Here is a 13,481-nt window from a genome sequence, read left to right as displayed (position 1 = left end):
GAGACAGTTCTCTTTGAAAACACAGAAGTGGGAGCTGCCTGAACTGGTTTTACTCTCCTCCAAATAAAGGAATAATGGAACCATTGCATTTTTCCATAAGCTTTTTTAATTGAATCTGTACCAGATTACATCTTCAGGATCTCACATCCACGCTATCATTGCTATTTACATTTTGTCAATTACAAGAGGTTTTCCCACTCAAAATAAGTAAGATATACCTTGTAGTTGAATTTAAATAGCCACTTCACTTTCTCAGACTCTTTCTCTAGCAACACAACAGGACATGAAAACATCAAGCAAGGAGACAAAACCAGCAAATGTTTAAAGACATAAAATTGTGCACAGGAGCACACAAAACTAAAACTATTCATTGAATTACTGATATAATCCAGGCAGCAGGACTTGCACAGCATTCTGGAATAATTAGGATTGGAATAGAACCTCTAAGACCATTGAGTCCAAGCATTGAGCTGCAATCTTCACCTTTATGGCTGTAGTAAAATTTGCACATTGACTCCACGAAGTTGTTGGGTTTTCTGGGCAGCTTCCAGAGTGGGCAGGGAAAGAGAACTGATAGGGCAAAGATAACAGAGGGTTGAGAGGTATGATAAATTAAGCTGGGAAAACATATTGAGTTAATTTGAGAGGGATATGAAATCTGAGTGTCTCAAGGAACAGCGATGCTATGGGGAAGCAAAGTAGTGAATAGAAAAACAAGACAAAAAGAGAAAACATGAAAGGATGAACTGGTGGCTTGTGACCAGGGTGTACAAAGCACTTGTGTATAACAACCAAGAGTGACCTACAGACTGCTGTGGTAGTTTGGGATGCTCTGTCTAGGAAATCTCATAGGATATTTTGCCATAATATCTCCAGACCAGTCAAGCTTAGCCTTTAAAACTGAAGACCTACTTGGATCATGAGTAGGGTCTAAGGTTTTGCCCTGAGTTTCGACATCTGAATCCCCTTCACAAAATTTAAAACTGAAAAATGCATTGAAAAGTGAAATCTCATAAATCAATAAAATCTGGTTTGATATTGAAATCACTTTCCAGCCACAGGTTCCTAAGAAGAAAAAATTTGCTGTAAGAAGGGTTTCATTTGATGTAGTGGCAGGCAACTACTGATGAAGATTAGTGCTTGTCAAGATCATACTGTCTTTGTAATAAAATATATATATATATATTTGTTTGGGGTTATTTTATGTTTGGTTCTTAGAAGCAAACAAAAAAAGCCCTCAAATTATCAGACATGTAAGTGCTTTGGTAGAAACTTGCTTAATTTTAAGTTCAGATGTTTCAGTTTTTCTCAGGAAACTAGTATAAAATATAACAAGAAGAGTGCTTTTGCACTCCCACATCAGGCTGCAGGATAATTTAATCATAAAAAATGTAGCAATACTGCCAGGCCTTTTCAAGTGCTTTAAATAAGTCTAATTCATACATGTTATAAAAAGTATATGATCCCTACACATAAATAAAATTTGAAAGGGTACATAATTCACTGACAGGGGCCCTGAAAACACATGTCTAAGGCTGGGCAATAGTCTCTCAATCTATACAGGTTATAGGATTGATGCATCTCACCTATAGCTACTGTTAGAGAAATCACAGTTTTTCTTTGGTGGTGGTAACATGAAAGGAAACAAATGATTGGATGATACAGCCTGTATCTACAATTATTCTTCCCATAAATAGAAGTATTGAAATGGCTTTTTACTGAAACTCTGTTCTGTAAACAATAATGTAAATGTGGCCTTGGTGCTTTAAAATATGGGCCAAGTCTGCTGCATGCACTATTTTATGGGAAATTAAACTCAATAGATGGGACAAACCCTGGTCATATTTACACTGGGGTAAATCCAGAGTATTGGAAAAAGGGCTGTGATCCAGAAAAAAATTCTTCATTTAAAAAAAAAGAAATATTTCAGACCATCAGTTAAAAATGACAGAAGGAAAGAAAACACAATCTTATATAACCGGGAGTATAAAAAGTTGCATGCAATTAGAAAATCTTAGGAAATTAAATATAGGGGATGTGCTGATTTAGAATATATTAGAAAACTGGACAAGTTACAATTTCTTGTGTCCTGACATGTTTTGCTATGATAAAGGATTGGCAGAGCTGGTAGGTAAAACTTCTTTGCACATTGTATATAAACTGCACAACCTTTGCTGTATCAACTTTATGCTCCAATAAACAAGACAATAATGACAAATTATCAAAGCAGTCCTCAGATGTGACCCTCAATTGGAAGAGCAGCAATTTAATGAAGACAAAAGCTAGGTGAAAGCTGCTAATATCATTTACTGATAAACAGATTTTCTCAAGAGGCTCCTAGCTCAATCCCCTGAGGCCCCATAAACCTGCATAATTCCATTTAAAATATTGTGCAATTCACTAAATTAGTCTTTGAACATCCTTACTATCCAATTACGAAGCCCCAGCATGGACAGAATAATGAAATTTTTCAAACTGTGGAATGCATGTGGCCTTAACAAACTTATGACAAACACTGAAATTAGCTTTCAGTTTTGAAGCCCATGTAGACTATTGCTAATGCTGCAAGTCAGAGATAAAACAATAAAACACTATTGCAGTGTTTAAGCAGGATGTAAAAAAAATAAATCTTTGAATTATACAGAATTCTCAACACAGCTTACCTTCAGGTAAAAAATCATAAGAACTTGAATAATGTTTTTGCATTTGCAAGCTATTTGGCCTGCTTAAGTTCTAGTAAAAGCTTTACTGAATAAAGGGTACAAAATACCTCATGGACAGTTTTATCTTCCAGGCAGGCAGAAAAAGGCGAGAGTTTCAGAAGTGAAATTTATTTCTGTTCAAGCATTGCAAGCTGTATTATTAAAGTAATTTGTCATGGTTTGAATATTTCTGCCTGATTCACCATTAAATTGGCCTTCTAATTACCAACTTTGTCATGAAAAGCAGTTGGACTTCTTCATTCACCAGAAAACTTCAATCCCTTAATAACAGCTTGGTTCAAATAGTGGGGGAAATGCTTTTATGCTCAAAATTTAAAATGAATAGGATAGACATTACAAAAAAAAAGACTCCAAGCTGAAAAAGAATCCACTAATCATGGCTTCAAATTCAAATGCTACCCAGAGAATATTTAAAATATATTTTTAATGAAAATATTATTAATTTGGATGGTGAATATTTTACCTTTTAAAAATGCAAATTCATTTATTTTGAATGCATATACAAAGCCGAAATGAATTCCTGTAACTTAGGGAAGTGAGTATTCACTTAGACAAAAAACTCATAGTCCCAATTCTTAATGTTACAGAGGTTCAAGACAACATGCAGAAGTGATTTTGCAATTATTTGTGCATCAATTTAGAGTGATCATGCATCTTGATGATCATGCAAGTGACCACCCTTACAAATGGTGAGGCAGATATCAAACTGTTTTATGTATCAGGTGTGTTTATGAAACTGTGACAGTGAGGTTGTCTGTGAAGTTCTGAATGATGTCCTTTGATAGCTGTGGAATGCCAGGTGCTTCCACCTGCGGTTCTGTACAGTAACAATCTAGTCTCACTGGAGTTCAGTTTATAGGCCAAATCATATCTAAAGATGTTTCTATAGGTTTTTCTATATGATGGAGAATTTGTCATTCCTCTAACAAGAATTTTAATTGCACAAATTAGATCTGTATATTTACATGCTGTCTACACCTATCCAACTATACATTTCATTAAAATTCCAGTTATTACTAATCTATCTTGAAAAATTAGAAGCTGAGGCTTAGTACCAGTTTTTGTAAAACAGATACTGATCATTACTTTAATTTGTAGAATAAATCTGAAAAACTTTTTAGTGTAGGATTCAATCAAGACTTGCTATCATCCTACTCTCCCTAAGCCCTTTTTGCCCTAGCATAAAAAGAAAAATTGCCACACTAGGTTATGGCAACAATTCCATTATTGGAAATAATGGAGCATCAAAAAACTCTCCTTCAGTATTTGACAAAGCATCAGGTGAAAAACCTTCCATGTACCCAAAGATTTAAGACTTTGTCAGCTATATCTAAACTCAGGCTGAGACACCATGTTGACCTTGACTTCTAAGGGAAAGATGACCTTCACTTAAAGCACGCTCTAGCAGGAGTTAAGATGACTTGGATCCTTAAAATCAGGCTCACACAGTAGGTTGCTGAGATTTTTGCCACTGTATCCTTTTTTGGCAAGGAAGGAAGGTCTACCAAACAAGTCCAAAAAGACATCAATGTGACATCAGGAAAGGTGACAGGATGAGGAACCAAAAGGCAAACTCTAAGGATTTTCTGTCTTTATTACTCAGGATTGTTACTGGCAAGAGAATGATGTGTCTGAGACAGTCAAGGAAAAGGAACCAGAAGATGGGGAGAAATAGATATAATATGAAGATGGGGAAAAAAAGTGTGTTTCTGTATTTTCTGAACAATTATGTTTGGGCCAATGTGCATATGAAGCATGATACACTCCCTTTTTTGAAAAAAAAAATCATGAGGAAGAAAACACACTTTAAAAGATGTTCAGGATCTTAGTCAAAAAAAGTTGAAGTTCTCCATGCTTCAAAAATTTTTGAATTGAGAAGGAGTGTTGGTACACTTCCCAGGTCAGGATGTGTAATAACCCACTAGTGCCCTGTTCTGCTATGAGAAGTCCTAGATCCTTCTACAGGCTGTCTCCAAAGCATGTGTGGAGAAACAATTTGCTCTGACTATACCTGTACAGGTCCTGGATCTGGTTCTCTCCTCAGCTACACACTGCGAGCCCAGACAAAAATATCATGGATACCAACAGTTTCTGCTAAATCTTTCTGTTTCTTTTACAAGAAAATGTATTTAACTGCAGGGTACTTCCACAGAGGATGTTCTTGCTGACTGTTGTACATAACCCAGGGGATTACATGCAGGAAATTGGTGCAGATTAGATGAAATTGAAAATAAGTGAATGAGAAATTTGGAGAGCTGGTATGAGACAGAATGGATATAGAGATGTGATACAAGCAAGCACTCAGAAGGTGATAGTGAGATACCTATAGAAAAAAAAAAAGATAAATAGATAAGAACCTTATATGACTAAGGACAGACAAAGGACTCCATTTCTTGGATTTCTGTTTGCCCTTGCCCAATATACTCCTCCTTTGTAGTCCTTTTCCCTTGTTCCACTCTGTCTCCATGAAATGCAAAAGTTGCAGTCTGATAGCTCTGCAGTGTTGGGCTGCTACTCTTCAGAGTGAAGTAGCTGAAACTAATGGCTTTTGGGCTTTTGGATGTAAGATTTGGGAGCTTGTGTCTGGGCATCCTTTCTGGACAGGGCAGTTGGTCTGCTCCGGACCAGGGTGGGTGCAGGAATCAGCCTGGTGGTGACAGCTGGGTAGTTTGGGCTACAGTGCAACTTTGAGACCCCAGCTGATACAAGAGCACAGACGGAGCCAAAGAAATCAGTGTATCTGCCAGAAAAGCATGACTGCAGGATGTACCTGTGGCACACAGCTTCTGCAGGCAGGTTCCTAGCATCTCTGACCAGGTGGCCAGAGAATGCCCACATTTTGTCATCTGCAAATCAGGTGTCTGCAGAAAATCAGGAACTGCATCATCCTGCAGAAAATTGCTTCATAGCTGTTGTTGTGAGTTAATTTTTTGGGTTTTGGGGTTTTTTTTAATTGGGACTGGCAAAAGTATCATATCAGCATCCTGGAGGAGATATGCTTGGGGTCTATACTGTGAAAAAAAGGGGAAGATCAAGGGAAGAAAGAAACTCAGAAGAAAAAAGAAAATAGAAACAAAGATATTTCTGGTAGGGATGCTGTCATTGTACAGTGTCAGCACAATGGTGTCCTGACTATTACCTAGATATCAGCCTAATACAATTGGCAAACTAAAATTATAACTGATAAAAAGACAATGGTGGAGGGAAGACATTCTCAGAAATAAAACATATTGCCATGATTGTGAAAGATTAACATTTTTCTTATTAAATGATGAGCTTGCTTTTTAATATCAGCATTATAATAGACTATACTATGAATCTCTCTATCATACCTAAAGCACTGTTAATTTATCTTTCATGAATACATTAGAAGAGAGGGTTTTCCCACAGGCAAACATACCATACCATATTTGCAAATGTCTTACATAATGATGCAAACACTATGCATAGAGAGTAGCAGCATTATATAGTGGAAGGGTGAAACAGCACACGCACAAAAAGACTTTCATTCCATTTCATTCAATACCTAAACCGACAAAATAGAGTTCAATTTACTGTGTAGAAATCCTGCAGTTGAGGAAAAGGTTGCTGCTTAAATTTATTCTTTAGCTTAAATTCAGCTATTTGTAATCTACACTCAGCTGATGAGTGTAGATACAGTGAATGATTTGTTAACACATTGATTGCATTTGTTCTTAAAATACAACACTGTTCATTTTGCAGTTCTATCTGCTAGCAAATTCTTAAATATCTACTTGTTTGGGAAAGAGTGCATGTACTGTACCCCGCTTTAAAAAAAAATCTTAGTGATATACTACAGTATGGAAATTAAATTGGAAATCACAGCCACAGACACAAAATAAATAGCAGTCATTTTATTTAGCTTGTTACCATCTAGTCTAGTCCAAGAACATTACCTTAACAGCAGACTCGGAATTCATGAAGAGTTACATGAGGGCCCTGTTGTCAAACATAAAAACAACCCATTTAGTGTCTGTTTTGCATCTACACAGGAAGTTTTCTTTCATTATCCACCAGCCCCTAGATCTTATTATAGCCATTGTTTAATTTGTGCTCTGTTTTACAAGTGACACTTGTACGGGTCTCATGGGGCTGCTGACAGAAGTGTGGCTGTCTCTTTCCCTTGTGTCAATTCTTTTGTGAACCCTTATAATTAGCCACTTAACAAATTGAGGAAAATGAATCTGTGGTTGTGTTCACTGGTGCTAAGTCAACCATGTGACAGTCCTAGCTGATATGTAAAAAGTCATGGTAATCAGCTGTACAAAGGGTTAACAAAACCTCATTATGGTAGGTTAATAAACAGAAATGAGGTATGTGATCACCAAGAGACACTAGAAAAGTTATAACCACTTCCTGTAGTTGTAATATATATAATTGTTTCAAAATTCTTTCAAAAGCCTTTCAGCTCTTGTGGGTTTTTTTTTTGGTGGGGGGGAATTACCAAATTACCCAACAGTGTAAAATCACATATCATGGCTTAAAGCCTATTCTGTCCAACTCCCAGTGTTCTATCTATGGCACTTTACAGGCAAAACAACAACTCAGCAGCTGTCTCTCACAGAGAAAAACATGTCCCAGGTTTCAGCACATCAGATTTCCTATGTTCTTCCCCTAAGATACACCACAGTTAATTTCATAACATTACCTTCAATAAGTAATTCTGTTTCTAGCAAAAAATATAGTCTGCACCCATGCACAATTTTTCCCTAAAATAATATACTTTTATTTCCTTTTTTCAGATATTCCTTTTTTTCTTGTCATGTCAACTGAAAAACAAGACTTGTTCCTGTTTTTAATTATCAAAACCTGACATTTTATTTTCTGCCCTTTTTTTCTGTGCTAAAGTTATGTCTTAAAAAAAACAGAGAACTTTTTTTGTCACAAATCTTTTCACTGGGATTTTTTAGTAGGATTATTGTCTAGTGGTTCTATTGTCATATATGTAAAAAGAGTCAAGGGTGCTAATTGCATGTCTATACATATACATACACACACACATGCCCTTGCATGCATTAGTATGGATCTGTGGGTGTTCACCCAGAGTCCACTCTGCTCACAGCTCTTAATGCACCTAAAGGTGTGGAAACTGACTCACATGAAGTGCATCTTGCTTCCTGCAGAAGCAGCCTTTGAACCAGGAGGAGGAATGAGAATCTCCCCCGTTCTCAGGTGGGTGATTCAGCTACTGAGCCTGATTAGTCATGACATCTTCTTCCACCGTAGTGGGAGGACACCAGGAAGGGAAGGGGAGGAAGCCCTCCCCTGCTTATCCTGAGCAGATGGTTGCTCATTGATTAGGGTGTCCCTTGAGAGGTGGGAAGGGTGGGTTTGAACCTCTGCCAATGAAAGGGGAATTAAATCCACATTTTCTTTAAAGTGGGTCCTCTAGCCACTGAATAAGAAACCTGCACTGTGAGTACATCTTGCAAGAAAGACTGATTTTTGAAAGGGATTTAATGCAGTTATCTTATGAGTTCAGGCTGATGTTGGCTCTTCATTGAGCAGGGCCTCGAGCTTCTGGGACATAAAACACATTTCTCTTCTACGTATTTCAGTTTAGCCAGACAAGGCAGTGTGATCCCCTGTAAACTGGCTCTGGAGGTTTTTCTGATCACACAGTTGACCTGAAATATCTAACACTGTTCATGTATTCTGGAGGGGTTTAAATCCAGAAGATGGCTCTGTGGATTTCAATTCAACTCTTATATATCTGAATTTTACATTTCCAAAATTAATTCTAAACTATGAGAAAGCTCACCAGCAGCGAATCCAGCCATGGAAGCACTCCCTTTTTTCTGTATATATTGTGTGTATATTCTGTATATATTGTGGCCAGCCCCATACCAACACATATAGATTTTAATAGCTAAGACCTGTATTAAAGAAAGTCTATCTGGAGCAGAGAGAGATGTCAATTTTGATAATACAATTGTGTTTGTGTTCATCAGGTAGCAGAAGAAAATCTAAGGGACACTGTTTCCATGCAGTGTCTAGTGACTCCAAGAAGTTCTGCAAGAAGGTGCAGCACACTTCCCAGAGCCCACTCAAGTTCTAACTCCAGTGATTGCACAGCTCAGTGGCATGTGCTGTTACAGGAGACACAACTCCTGGACACATGCAGCAGCAAACAAGGGTAGGGGCTGTGCATGTCATAAAATAAGCTGGCACATAGGGTATGCAGCATTTTAGCTCTCTTCCATCCTCTCAATGACTCCCACTGCATCAACACCTGCCATGAGATTCTTCCTTGGTCAGTGTCAGCTGGGCAGCCCCCACAGGCTGGAAAATGCTTCAAAGAGACAGTGCAGTACACATCATTCCTAATGTGAAAACAAGGTTGGTGGGCAGAGGAAGAGCACAGATGAGACTCTGGACTTGTCAGGATTGGCTGTGGCAGAATAGACACCTAGACAGGTTTTATCACTGATTATAGCAGTGATGTAAATAGCTCCACATGTTGAAGGTATGAAAACAAAACATGCAGGTGAGCAAACTACCACCCACCACTGTAGAACAGAATTTGGTATGGACATTTGAGGAGGGGTTTAGGAGAGCAGAATCTGAAGCAAGAGAGAGATGAAGAATAAGACTCACAAGTCCCATTGGTAGTGGAACACATATTAGGGAGCTATGTAGGGGATAGCAGGTCCTCATCTTAGCAAAAATCCTGCCTTACAATCCCCTTCTGGAACACAGCCTATATCATAAGTGCTTTCCATTTCTTTTATCTTCTGAGTCATAAACTCCTCTGACATTAATGAGGGAGACAGAAGTATTATTTTCCCTGAATGCAGTAAGTACCTACATTTTCTAACTTGATGTACATCTGACTACAGAGAATTAAATCAAAGAGGCTTCTAGGGTTAAAGCAAGCTAGAAACAAAGCAAGAGCAGAGATGAGCTATCTCCAGAGAAAAGCCACACGACAAAGAAGAAGGCAGGGAACTATTAACTATGAGACAGGCACCTGCTTGTCTCCAGCCTGGCTAACAGGTGTGTTTTGCCTGACCAAGGCCTCAGAAAATAAGAAAACCAAATTGTTTAGAAAATAAACAAATCCCTGGCTGTTTATAAGAATAAATCCCTGTTTATTTATAAGAAAATGCAACAGAGAGGTAATGAAAGTCGGGGATGCTTCAACTGCCTGTATCTTCTAGGCTAGGAAAGGTGTGTCCACTATGAAAGAAAAAGTTAACAAAACTCACAGGAATAAGCAAGACTCAGAAACAGGCCTTGCACTGTTTTATCTCCCTTCTCAGAAAGCTGTGTACTCTGCAATGAATAAATAATGCCCTGTTTTGAAGAAGCAACCTTGCAGGCACCAAATAAGGCTGGATTTGCTGCTTTTTCACAGGTGAAAAACAGAGGGTTGTAGCCCAGTGATCTAGTCTAGAGACTGTGCAAAAGTGTATCTAAAGAGGGGCTGAGAAAAGCTCTCACCAGCTGGATGCATTTGGGAGAGATGAAAAGGGTCCAAAGCACAGCTCGCTGTAACAGCGCTAGACACACTTTTAACTGCTGAAAGTTTTGCTGCTTTGCTTCTCTCAGATTCTGGTGTGGGCCTGAGAGGAACAGATGTTATATAAGCTGGTAGCAGCAGCGTCTTCCCTGCTTTTGTAACTGTACAAATTGCCTGGAGGCATGAGTATATCACAAAAACACAGAAGCAGCAAAAATAATGCCTTGGTTTCCCACCTGCCTTGGAAATAACTGAAGCCGTTCTGGAGGCTTGCAAAGATTTGGGGGCCCTGGAAGATGAAAGATGTTCTAATGAGAGTTCATTAGGGCTTTACACATTCAATGACCTGATAAGCACCTTCACTTCTAAACAACTATTGAAATCCACTGCAAATCAATAATAACCAAAAGTGGCTGCTGATTTAGTGCCATCTATAGCCTACAAGATACATGTGCATCACAGGGGCCTTTTCTGCACTTACATCTTGGAAGCCTCAGCATTGAAACCATGATTAAAGGAAATGAACAGTAACATTTGAATCTTAAATATATTCTCACTATGGGAAAAAGCAATATGTTTCAGAGGATGAGATGCTGATGCTTCCTCTGCTATGAAATCCCTCATGCTTATTCTGTGATTACAGAGTATTTATACCAATTTGAGCCTCAAACTGTCATATAAATACTGTATTCCCTTCTCTATAAATTAAAATATAAGCATACACATAAAAAAAACTATACGCAAATGCACACACAACTAAATGTGTAGTTTTACTTTCCCCATTTAGTTTTTTCATTATTGAGCTGGATTGACTCCTGTCTCTACTAAGTGGGCAGCATACACATAACTTATAATTTTCTCTGTGTTAATAATTCCCTTTGGCAAGCTGAAATTTTAAATAAAATGGCCAAAATACGAGATCATGATGAACTGATAGATATATCACTCTAGTTAGAGACAGTACAAACCTGTTCTAAAATGCATTATTTGACCAATTTTAAACAGAAGCATCACAGCAATAGATCAGCAGCTGTTAGAATGCATCCCACATCAATACATAAGTGTATTTTTTATATTGCTCATTGTGCTGATACAAGAGCTAATCTATAGCCAAAATTTTCCTCCTCCACCTAACTTTTACATGTTTATCTGCTGATGCTGACATGCAGAGGGAAATCTCAATTCTCTGGACTTGATTCTACTGTCAGTGCTGTTAGTAGAAATTACTTAGAAGTAAACAGGATTATTCAGGATTCACACTGGCTAATTGAGAAATGACAACTGTCCTTTGTGCTTCCTTTCAGAAGGAACACTGCTGTATTGGATAAGATTCCCTTGCACAGGTATCCTTTAGAAATAACTTCAAAAAGTCAAGCAAAACGAATGTGGAAACTTTAGCTTTTCCTGACTGCTCAGCTGCATCTTCTCTGCAATCTGTACTATTTGTGTGACTACTCACATTAAAAAATCATTGAAAATCTTCAGACCACAAAGCTACTTAAAAACAGAAACAAATTATCAAAATCAATGTATTTGTTTTGCCAGTAACAGGAATAAAAGCATCTGGCATATTCTTAAAAAAAAAAAAAAAAGCAAGGTAGCAACATCAATCACTGTTTATTAATCTTGTTATGCACTTGAATTAATGGTCTTTTAGAAGTACTTAGAGTCTCTATAAACACACAACCATTTCTATTGGTTTCTCTCTAATTTCTATCAGTTAGAAAGAAAAGGTTGCTTTGCTTATAGGGATAATATAGAAGTAACATCCTTGGGTAAAGATTAAAGGGCATCTGTGCTAGAACTGCATGAATAAAGTCATAACAGTTAAATACACTGAATCCAGTTTTATTTCACAGCTTTTTACACACAAATAAAAACTGTGTGTGCACATACAAATTTTAAACATGCCATTAGAGGCATTTTTCAGCTAGAATGAGTTGTATTTGTCATTTGGTACAAAGCCCCTTTCAGAGAAATTGTTGATTTTTTCACAGAGGCTCCTATACTTTCCATTCCTTTTGTATTATTTCAATCAGCAATGGATATACATCTTTGTTAGCCTAATTTGGGGACCTACAAAGCAGAAAGAAGGAAAGCACAAAGGAACACACTTGACATATTGGTCTATTTGCTACCTCTTTTAAGCTCAATGCATACTAATGAAAGTGATCCAAACTATTTTTCTCCACTCCTCACTTAACAAGCATAATAATAAATGAATATTTAAACTAGCTGCAAATATATTAAGTGGAAACAAATAGGTTTCATTTGTAACAAGTGCACACAGGTTAATTAACAAGAAGGAGCTTTTGTGTTGAAACAAGGCTCCCTGATGCTGTACATGCAGGTGCCGTTAAGGGCCAATTGAGCTCTATAGGATAATTATGAAGTACCATTGTGCTCTACCGTTTGTTAACAAAGTGCTGCCTGCAATTTGCCTAAACCTATAAACCATCATCTGTGATCCTCAGCAGCAATTAAGTGACAAACATCTTCTCATCGGAGACTTGGGAAAACAAAAGAGACATGATAGCATTTAAGGAGCCAGATGGATATTTCAGAATGTCAACCCTGACAGCCTCCCTTTCAACAACAAAATATAAAACGGGAGCCTGCTCGGTACCATGCTGGGGGAAGAAGGGAGAAGTCACATCCAAATTATTAAGAGGAGGGTGTTAGTTATCACAGGATTGCTCATTTGAACAGCTCTTAGTGGGAAAGCCTTGGACTGGCAGACAAGCAAAAGAGAAAACCCTTTTCCCTCTGAAAACAGCTGTGGCTACAGCTCTGCTGGGTCTGGGTTGCTTTTTAGCTTTGCCGTTTTTTTCTCTTTTTAATTCTTTTTTTTTTAGCATCTCCTTCCTTCCTTCTGTCTTCTGAGAAGAGGATTTTCTTCCAATGGATAAAAGTATAAAAATTCTCTTTTCTAAGAAGAGGACAAACCAACAGACAGAATTTTCTCCAGGGCATAAGTTACTAATTAGTTCTGCAAAAATAGCCTAAATTAGGAAAAATGATGGATCAGCACAAAGAGGCATTTTAAAACAAGAGATCCACTCCTACTGTAAAATAATTGATCTAAAAGTTTTGAGGATGTAATCTTTAAAATGCTTCTGTAAGCTCAGCAATAATTCCAGAAGCTATAAACTTTATACAGGCTTGTTTGAATTAGTTCAATTAATTGCCTGGTTGGGAGACCCTCCAAAACTTGGGGAAGCTCTTGTTTTTATAGATAAGGATCTTCTGGGCATTTTCTTGCCTACATTAAATGA

Source organism: Haemorhous mexicanus, chromosome 2 (assembly GCF_027477595.1).
Source record: "Haemorhous mexicanus isolate bHaeMex1 chromosome 2, bHaeMex1.pri, whole genome shotgun sequence".
NCBI lineage: Eukaryota > Metazoa > Chordata > Aves > Passeriformes > Fringillidae > Haemorhous > Haemorhous mexicanus.
Note: the sequence above shows the minus strand (reverse complement) of the source record.